The sequence below is a fragment of the Arachis hypogaea genome, chromosome 18, assembly GCF_003086295.3.
Source record: "Arachis hypogaea cultivar Tifrunner chromosome 18, arahy.Tifrunner.gnm2.J5K5, whole genome shotgun sequence".
Classification (NCBI taxonomy): Eukaryota; Viridiplantae; Streptophyta; class Magnoliopsida; order Fabales; family Fabaceae; genus Arachis; species Arachis hypogaea.
The window spans coordinates 118,449,547-118,458,192 of record NC_092053.1 but is presented as its reverse complement, the minus strand read 5'-3'; positions in this window follow the sequence as shown (position 1 = coordinate 118,458,192).

Below are 8,646 nucleotides of genomic sequence, written 5' to 3'. Positions count from 1 at the left end.
GCGGTGGAAGTGCTTGTTGTGCCATGGGCCGAAGGGCCGTAATTGTTAATGAATTGGCTGGTTATGGATTTAACCGTGAGCCGGATGGCTAGATTATTGCCGTGTTACGGCGGAGCCATGTTTATGGCCAAGTATAAATGCATATATGATGTTGATTGAATTGTGAAGGTTTGCACTTCCACCATTGGAGATGAGGGTTTCCCTGGGTAGTAGCAATGGCTAGCCACCATGTGCTCCAGGTTGAGACTCGAAGCTCTTTTGACCCTATGTCGTAAGTGTGGCCGGGCACTGTGAAAGGCCCGGATGAGCTCGCCCCCATAAATATTCACCAGTGATGGTGATGGATAAATATTCACCAGTGAGGGTGATGGATATGGATCATGATTATGATCAAGTTTATGATGAGTATAACTCGAGTTGGGGATGCACGACAGAGGGACAGTCCAATGGTTAGCTACCAGGACTTGTCGGGTTGGCTCTATAACCGACAGATGATATCATCAGCCACTAGGGACAGGCATGCATCATAAGCATACTACATGAATTGTTTGAGATTGCCTATTTGACTGCATATTACTTGCTAATTGCCTAAATGCCTTATCTGTTCCTATTTGTAAATCTCTTGTCTGATATAACTGTGTTTGCTATATTATACTCCTGCTGGTGGTTGGGAGGTCTGAAGGAATTAGAAAGGGAAGTATTAGTTAGACTGAAGAATCTATAGTCAGTTGCCACTTACGGTTTAGCTTGTTTATAAGCTTTGATATTATCTGGAGGAAGTTCTAGGATTGCCTTCGGCTTTCCTCTATTATTATGTATTATATATGTGGAAGCTGTTACCGTGCTGGGGACCTCTGGTTCTCACCCATGCGGATTTTGTGGTTTTCAGATGCAGGACGCGAGGCTTCTCGTTGAGGCATGCTGGAGACTTCTGGATTAGCGAAGATCCTTTGTTCTCGGGACTCTGTTTTGGGTTATATATCTTGTTTAGATACTTTTATCTCCATTAAATAATACAAACTGTGACGACTCCTTCTAGAGGGGATTTTTGGAGAATAGGTTTTCTGTATTTGTGTCCCTTTGGGTTTCCTTTGGGGTATTCTTATTTTATCATATGTATATATTGCTATGCTCGGACCGGTTATCTTCGCAACCGGGTTTTGAGTCTTGATATTCCCGTTTTTGACACTCTTTATATATATGATCTTGCGCTAGCTTATCCTTTGCTCGTTACGTTATCATTCGGAGTGTTGCGTTTTCGAGTTACGGTTTTTGTTTACCCATTTTTCTTCAAAGGCTCCTAGTTATAATCAATCATTCATAATACTATACGTACTAAATTTTTGTTTTAGAGGTCGTAATACCTTGCCATCTCTGAATTATGACTTAAGCATAAGACTCTGTATGGTAGGGTGTTACAGTATGGTATCAGAGCAGTTCGTTCCTGTAGAGCCTGAGGAATGGACTGACTATGCTTCTGTGCATTCTCTGTATGTGTGTTATGTGCTGTTAGTATATCTACTTGATATAGTTGGCATAAACGTTCATGAGCATGCATTTGGGACTTTGAAGCACTAAACTTCCGATATTGAGACTGATCAACTTAATATCGATTGTTTGGTGTGTATAGGAACCAGATGGCGCCTCGTGGACGCGGTAGAGGCCGTGGGAGAGGACATACGAATGCTCGTGCGCCGGAGACTAACCCTAATAACCCGGTGAACTTTATGACTGCATTGGAGAACATGGCTGCTGCTATGCAAGCCACTGCTGAGACTCTTGGTCAACAGATGAACAACCATGGTAATGACGGAGGTAGAGTTCAGGGCCCGATGACACTGGCAAACTTTTTGAAGGTTAATCCCCCTAAGTTCAAGGGAACCACTAGTCCGACTGAAGCCGATACATGGTTTCAAGCCATGGAACGAGCACTGCAAGCGCAGGTGGTACCTGAAGGGCAGCGTGTGGAGTTCGCTACCTATTTGCTCATTGGCGAAGCATCGCATTGGTGGCAAGGAATCCGACGCCTCCTACAGCAGGGTGATGATTATATCACCTGGGACATCTTCCAAGAGGAATTCTATAAGAAGTACTTTCCAACTTCTGCTAGGACGGCCAAGGAGCTTGAATTGTTGCAGCTGAAGCAGGGTACTATGTCTGTATCTGAGTATACTGACAAGTTTGAGGAGCTGTTCAGATTCTCTCGTATTTGTCAAGGGACTCCGGTGGAATATGAGGAATGGAAGTGTGTTAAGTACGAAGGAGGACTCCGGAGTGATATTTTCAGTTCAGTGGGACCAATGGAGATTAGAACTTTCTCCGAGTTGGTGAACAAGTGTAGGGTTGCTGAAGAGTGTGTGAAGAGGGCAGCCGCTGAGAAAGGAAGTCACAAAGGATCGTTTCCACAGAACCGAGGCAAGAGCTTTGCACCTAGAGGTCCGTCTTTCAAGAGGAAAGGTTCTTTTAGGAGGCCCAACAACAACTACTCCCAAGGAAAAAGGTTTGGGAAGCAGCCTCAGAATGATCAAGCTTGTACTAGGTGTGGGAGTCACCATCCGGGAGTACCATGCAAGGCCGGATGGGGTTTGTGCTACAATTGTGGAAAGGCGGGGCATAAAGCCGCAAGTTGTCCAGAGAAGCAAAAGCAAGGTGCTGGGAAAGCACAACAGACTGGTCGGGTGTTCACCACCTCAACTGTGGGTGCAGAGGGATCTGAGACACTCATTCGAGGTAACTGTGAAATGGCTGGTCAAACTTTAAATGCTTTATTTGATTCGGGAGCATCGCATTCATTCATTGCATTTGAGAAAGCCCATGAGTTAGGATTGAAGATCGTAACCTTAGGTTATGACCTAAAGGTACATAATGCTACCCATGAAGCCATGGTAACTAGGCTAGGATGCCCGAAAGTTTCGTTCAGGTTCAAGCAGCGTGATTTTGTCCATAATTTAATCTGCTTACCGATGATCGGTCTTGATCTTATCTTGGGATTGGACTGGTTATCTGAGAACCATGTCCTACTTGATTGTTCTACAAAGTCGGTGTACTTTATGCCGGAAGATACAGAAGGGCCGGTCGTGGTGAATAATTATTACTTGAATTCGATGATGGTGAACTGTTCTGGAATCGAATGTCAGGGTATCCTGTTGTTAACCGCTGGTGTTTCGGGTGATGATCAAAAGTTGGATCAGATTCCGGTAGTGTGTGAGTTTCCGAAAGTGTTTCCCGATGATATTGAGGAATTTCCACCTAACCGAGAGGTCGAGTTTGCTATTGAGTTGGTGCCTGGGGCGGGACCAATCTCAAGTGCTCCTTATAGGGTGTCACCGTTAGAGATGGCCGAGCTAAAGTCTCAGTTAGAGGAATTGTTGGGTAAGAACTTTATCCGACCAAGTGTTTCCCCGTGGGGTGCTCCAGTGTTACTGGTAAAGAAGAAAGATGGAAGTATGCGACTCTGTGTGGATTACAGGCAGCTGAACAAGGTCACCATAAAGAATAAGTACCCATTGCCGAGAATTGATGATCTCATGGATCAGTTACAAGGAGCTGGGGTTTTCTCCAAGATCGATTTGCGATCCGGTTATCACCAGATAAGGGTGAGGGGTGAGGATATCCCTAAGACCGCTTTCAGGACTCGTTATGGTCATTACGAGTACACTGTAATGTCCTTTGGGTTGACGAACGCTCCTGCAGTATTCATGGATTACATGAATAGAGTGTTCCGTCCGTTTCTGGATAAATTCGTGGTTGTCTTCATTGACGATATACTAATTTACTCCAAGACTGAAGAAGAGCATGCGGAACACTTGCGGACCGTGTTGCAGATTTTAAAGGAGAAGAAACTCTATGCGAAACTGTCTAAGTGTGAGTTCTGGAAGAGTGAGGTGAAGTTTTTGGGTCACGTGGTGAGTAAGAAGGGAATAGCCGTAGATCCAACCAAGGTAGAAGCTGTGATGGATTGGAAGCAACCAACCACAGTAACTGAGATAAGGAGTTTTATGGGTTTAGCTGGCTATTACCGAAGGTTCATCAAAGGCTTTTCGCAATTAGCTTTGCCGTTGACAAAGTTAACTCACAAAGACACTCCGTTTGTTTGGACTCCTGAGTGCGAGGAGAGCTTTCAGACATTGAAGAAAAAGTTGACCACTGCACCTGTGTTAGTGTTACCTGAGCCGAACGAGCCTTTTGAGGTGTACTGTGATGCATCGTTAAAGGGCCTAGGGTGCGTGCTGATGCAGCATCATAATGTGGTGGCGTATGCCTCACGACAGTTGAGACCTCACGAAGTTAGTTATCCTACGCACGATTTGGAACTCGCTGCGGTTGTGTTTGCCTTGAAGGTGTGGAGGCATTATCTCTATGGGGTTAAGTTCCAAGTCTTCTCCAATCACAAGAGCTTGAAATACCTCTTTGATCAGAAAGAGCTTAATATGAGGCAAAGGAGGTGGATGAAATTGTTGAAAGACTATGACTTTGAGTTAAATTACCATCCTGGAAAGGCGAATATAGTGGCGGATGCGTTAAGTCGAAAGTCGTTATATGCGTCTTGGATGATGCTTCAAGAGGAGAAGTTGCTCAAGGGATTCGAGAGTCTAAAAATTGGTGCTCGAGAAGTATCTGGAACCTTGTGTTTGAGCCGATTAGAAATCTCGAGTGACTTTAAGTCCGAACTCCTAAAGGCTCATGAAAATGATGAAGCGTTATGGAAGGTGTTACCGGCTATCGAGCAAGGAAAACAGTGGAAAGTGTCGGAAGAAAAAGATGGGTTATGGAGATTCAAGGGTAGGATCATTGTGCCGGATGTTGGCACTTTGAGGCAAGATATCTTAAAGGAGGCACACAAAAGCGGATTCTCCATTCACCCGGGGAGTACTAAGATGTACCATGATTTAAAGGCGATGTTTTGGTGGCCGGGTATGAAGAATGATGTGGCGGAATATGTTTCAAAGTGCTTAACTTGTCAAAAGGTAAAGATTGAACATCAAAGACCTTCCGGGATGTTGCAACCCTTAGAGGTTCCGCAATGGAAGTGGGAAAGTATTGCAATGGACTTTGTGTCGGGATTGCCAAGGACTAGGACTGGTTTTGATGCTATCTGGGTGATTGTGGATCGACTGACAAAGTCAGCTCACTTTTTGCCCATTCGAATGACTTACACCCTTGAGGATCTAGCTCGGTTATACATAAAGGAGATTGTGAGACTCCATGGTGTACCTGCTACTATAATCTCTGATAGAGATCCTCGTTTCACTTCGAGGTTCTGGGGTGCATTTCAGAAAGCTTTTGGAACTCGATTAAGCTTGAGTACAGCGTACCATCCTCAAACAGATGGTCAATCCGAGAGGACGATCCAAACACTAGAGGATATGTTGAGAGCTTGTGTTTTGGACCAACCGGCGAGTTGGGATCGGTATATGCCGTTAGTAGAGTTTGCATACAATAATAGTTACCATGCGAGCATCGGAATGGCTCCGTATGAGGCTTTGTATGGGAGAAAATGTCAATCTCCACTATGTTGGTATGAAGCTGGAGAGAAAGGCTTGTTGGGGCCGGAAATGATAGCTGAGACCACTGAACAAGTCAAGAAAATCCGAGATAGGATGCTTACGGCGCAGAGTCGTCAAAAGAGTTACGCCGATCAAAGGCGGAAGCCCTTAGAATTTGAGGCAGGAGATCATGTTTTCCTGAAAGTTACTCCGACCACAGGAGTAGGTAGAGCGATTAAAGCAAAGAAGTTGAATCCTCGATACATTGGTCCATTTCAGATCCTGGAGAGGATTGGGCCGGTGGCGTATCGGGTGGCTCTACCACCTCATCTTTCGAACCTGCACGATGTGTTTCACGTGTCACAGCTTCGGAAGTACACTCCTGATGCTAGCCATGTGTTAGAACCCGAATCGGTTCAGTTAAGGGAAGATTTGACGCTTCCAGTGGCTCCAGTCAGAATTGATGATACTAGTATCAAACGACTGCGTGGAAAAGAGGTTTCATTAGTCAAAGTGGCTTGGAGTCGAGGCGATGTTGAGGAACACACTTGGGAACTTGAGTCGGAGATGCGAATGGATTATCCGCACTTATTCTCAGGTAATTGAATTTGAATTTGAATTTTGTGGGCAAAATTCCCAATTAGGTGGGTAGAATGTAAGATCCGGTTAATTAACGGCTAATTAACCCATAAATTAGAATTTATTCTAGAAAGCCAAAAATGTTATTTTTATGGCTTAATATGATAGAGGAAATTGAGACGAGAATTTCGGTACCAATTTTATAGAAATCGGACCAAGATTGGACCGAACGGGCCAAACCGGGCCAACCGGACCCAAAGTGGGCCCTTGGCCCAACTAAACTAAACCAAAACCCTAGTTTTCAGCACTCTCTCTCCTCATTTGAGACACTAAACACGCTGAAATGGAGGCCATGGAGGGAAGAACACTCTCTCAAGTTCTATCTCTCACTTGATCTTCAAACCACCATAACTTTTGATCTAGAGCTCCGATTGCCGCTCCGTTTGCGGCCACGCGTTCACCGCGGAGAGCTCTACAAAACCCATACAATTAATCTTGAGGTAAGCCACGTTTTACTGTTCGAAATTCCAGCCCTTGATTTCGAGTTTCATGAGTAAAAATGTTGAGATTTTGGGTTCTTTGATGTTATAGGACCCAACTCTCTTGAAGGAGAAGGTTAATCTTGTCTCTTTGGACCTTGGGTGTGGTAAGATTCTTAACCCTAGTGAAATTTGTTGTTCTATGAGGTTTGGGCATTGAGATGTTGTGTATGGGTATGATGATTGTGGCTTAAGTTGTGTATATGTGAATATTGGAGCTTAATTGGTGATTTTGGAAAGCTTGGAAGAGGGTTTTGTGTGATAAAATCTGTTCTTGGAGGTGTTGATACCTTGAGAGCTTGTGGACAAGTGGTTTGGAAGTGCTCCGGTTGAGATTGGGAAATCGGCTAAGGTATGGTTTTAGTTTCCCGTATCTAATATGTAATGTGGTAGGAAATACTTAGGCTAGAGGCCCTAAGATAGGCATTGAATTGTTGGTGTTGTTGAATGGTTGAAATATATGATGTGTTCATATATGTGATTATGAATATTGATGCCTTGATTGTGTGAAATATGAGAAATGCATGTTGTGATATATGCTTGATGGATGATTGAGGTTGAATTGATGGGTGGTACCATGTTGATGGTGAGTATGATGTTGATTATGTATAATGATGGTTAATTGGAAATGGTATTATTGGAAATTGGGATGAGGAAGGATGTATGACATGATATTGTGTTTGTCCTTTAGCCATTTGATTGAGAAGTGTTAAAATGGTTGGATGTGGTTTTGGAAACCTTGGTAAAGTGTCAATGTGTGAGTTGAGGATGGCTTGTTGTTGATTTTGGTACATTTTGAATGATTTCAAAGAGAAGGATTGAAATTGGCATGTTTGATTGATTTTGAAAAGAGTTGAAAGTGGCTTGTTTTGAAAATGGCACCTTGTGGTTTTGTATGAAAACATGGTTTTTGGGCATACTTTGACGGGACATAACTTGGACTACGGATCTCTGATTTGTGCCAAATCTGTTTAGAAATGAAATTGGATCCGGGATGTCCATGCCGTTCGAAGAACGAGTGAAAAACGATTTAAAATGAGGAAGTTATGTCCGTCGGAAGATTGGGGTTTGAATCTGTAAATTCTGCAGCTTTTAACTTAGAAAATTTTTAGCAGAATGACCCCTCGCGCATAGGCGCACTTGGTGCGTACGCGCCGTTCTTCGAGAAAGCGCCATCCACGCGTGCGCGTACGCGTGGACCTGTTTTCATCCCAAAGTTGATTTTTGAGTTTTAAAAGCCAAATTTCATACTTCTAAGCCTCCGATCTCACCACTTATGTCTTAAATCATTATGATATGCCTAGCATGAGAAAAAGGGCTAGTGAATGTGGTAACTTGCGAGTGAAGCAAGGGAAAAATGAATGATCATTGAGGATCAAAGATGATTATGTGAGATGCGGAGAATGGCGGTGGAAGTGCTTGTTGTGCCATGGGCCGAAGGGCCGTAATTGTTAATGAATTGGCTGGTTATGGATTTAACCGTGAGCCGGATGGCTAGATTATTGCCGTGTTACGGCGGAGCCATGTTTATGGCCAAGTATAAATTCATATATGATGTTGATTGAATTGTGAAGGTTTGCACTTCCACCATTGGAGATGAGGGTTTCCCTGGGTAGTAGCAATGGCTAGCCACCATGTGCTCCAGGTTGAGACTCGAAGCTCTTTTGACCCTATGTCGTAAGTGTGGCCGGGCACTGTGAAAGGCCCGGATGAGCTCGCCCCCATAAATATTCACCAGTGATGGTGATGGATAAATATTCACCAGTGAGGGTGATGGATATGGATCATGATTATGATCAAGTTTATGATGAGTATAACTCGAGTTGGGGATGCACGACAGAGGGACAGTCCAATGGTTAGCTACCAGGACTTGTCGGGTTGGCTCTATAACCGACAGATGATATCATCAGCCACTAGGGACAGGCATGCATCATAAGCATACTACATGAATTGTTTGAGATTGCCTATTTGACTGCATATTACTTGCTAATTGCCTAAATGCCTTATCTGTTCCTATTTGTAAATCTCTTGTCTGATATAAC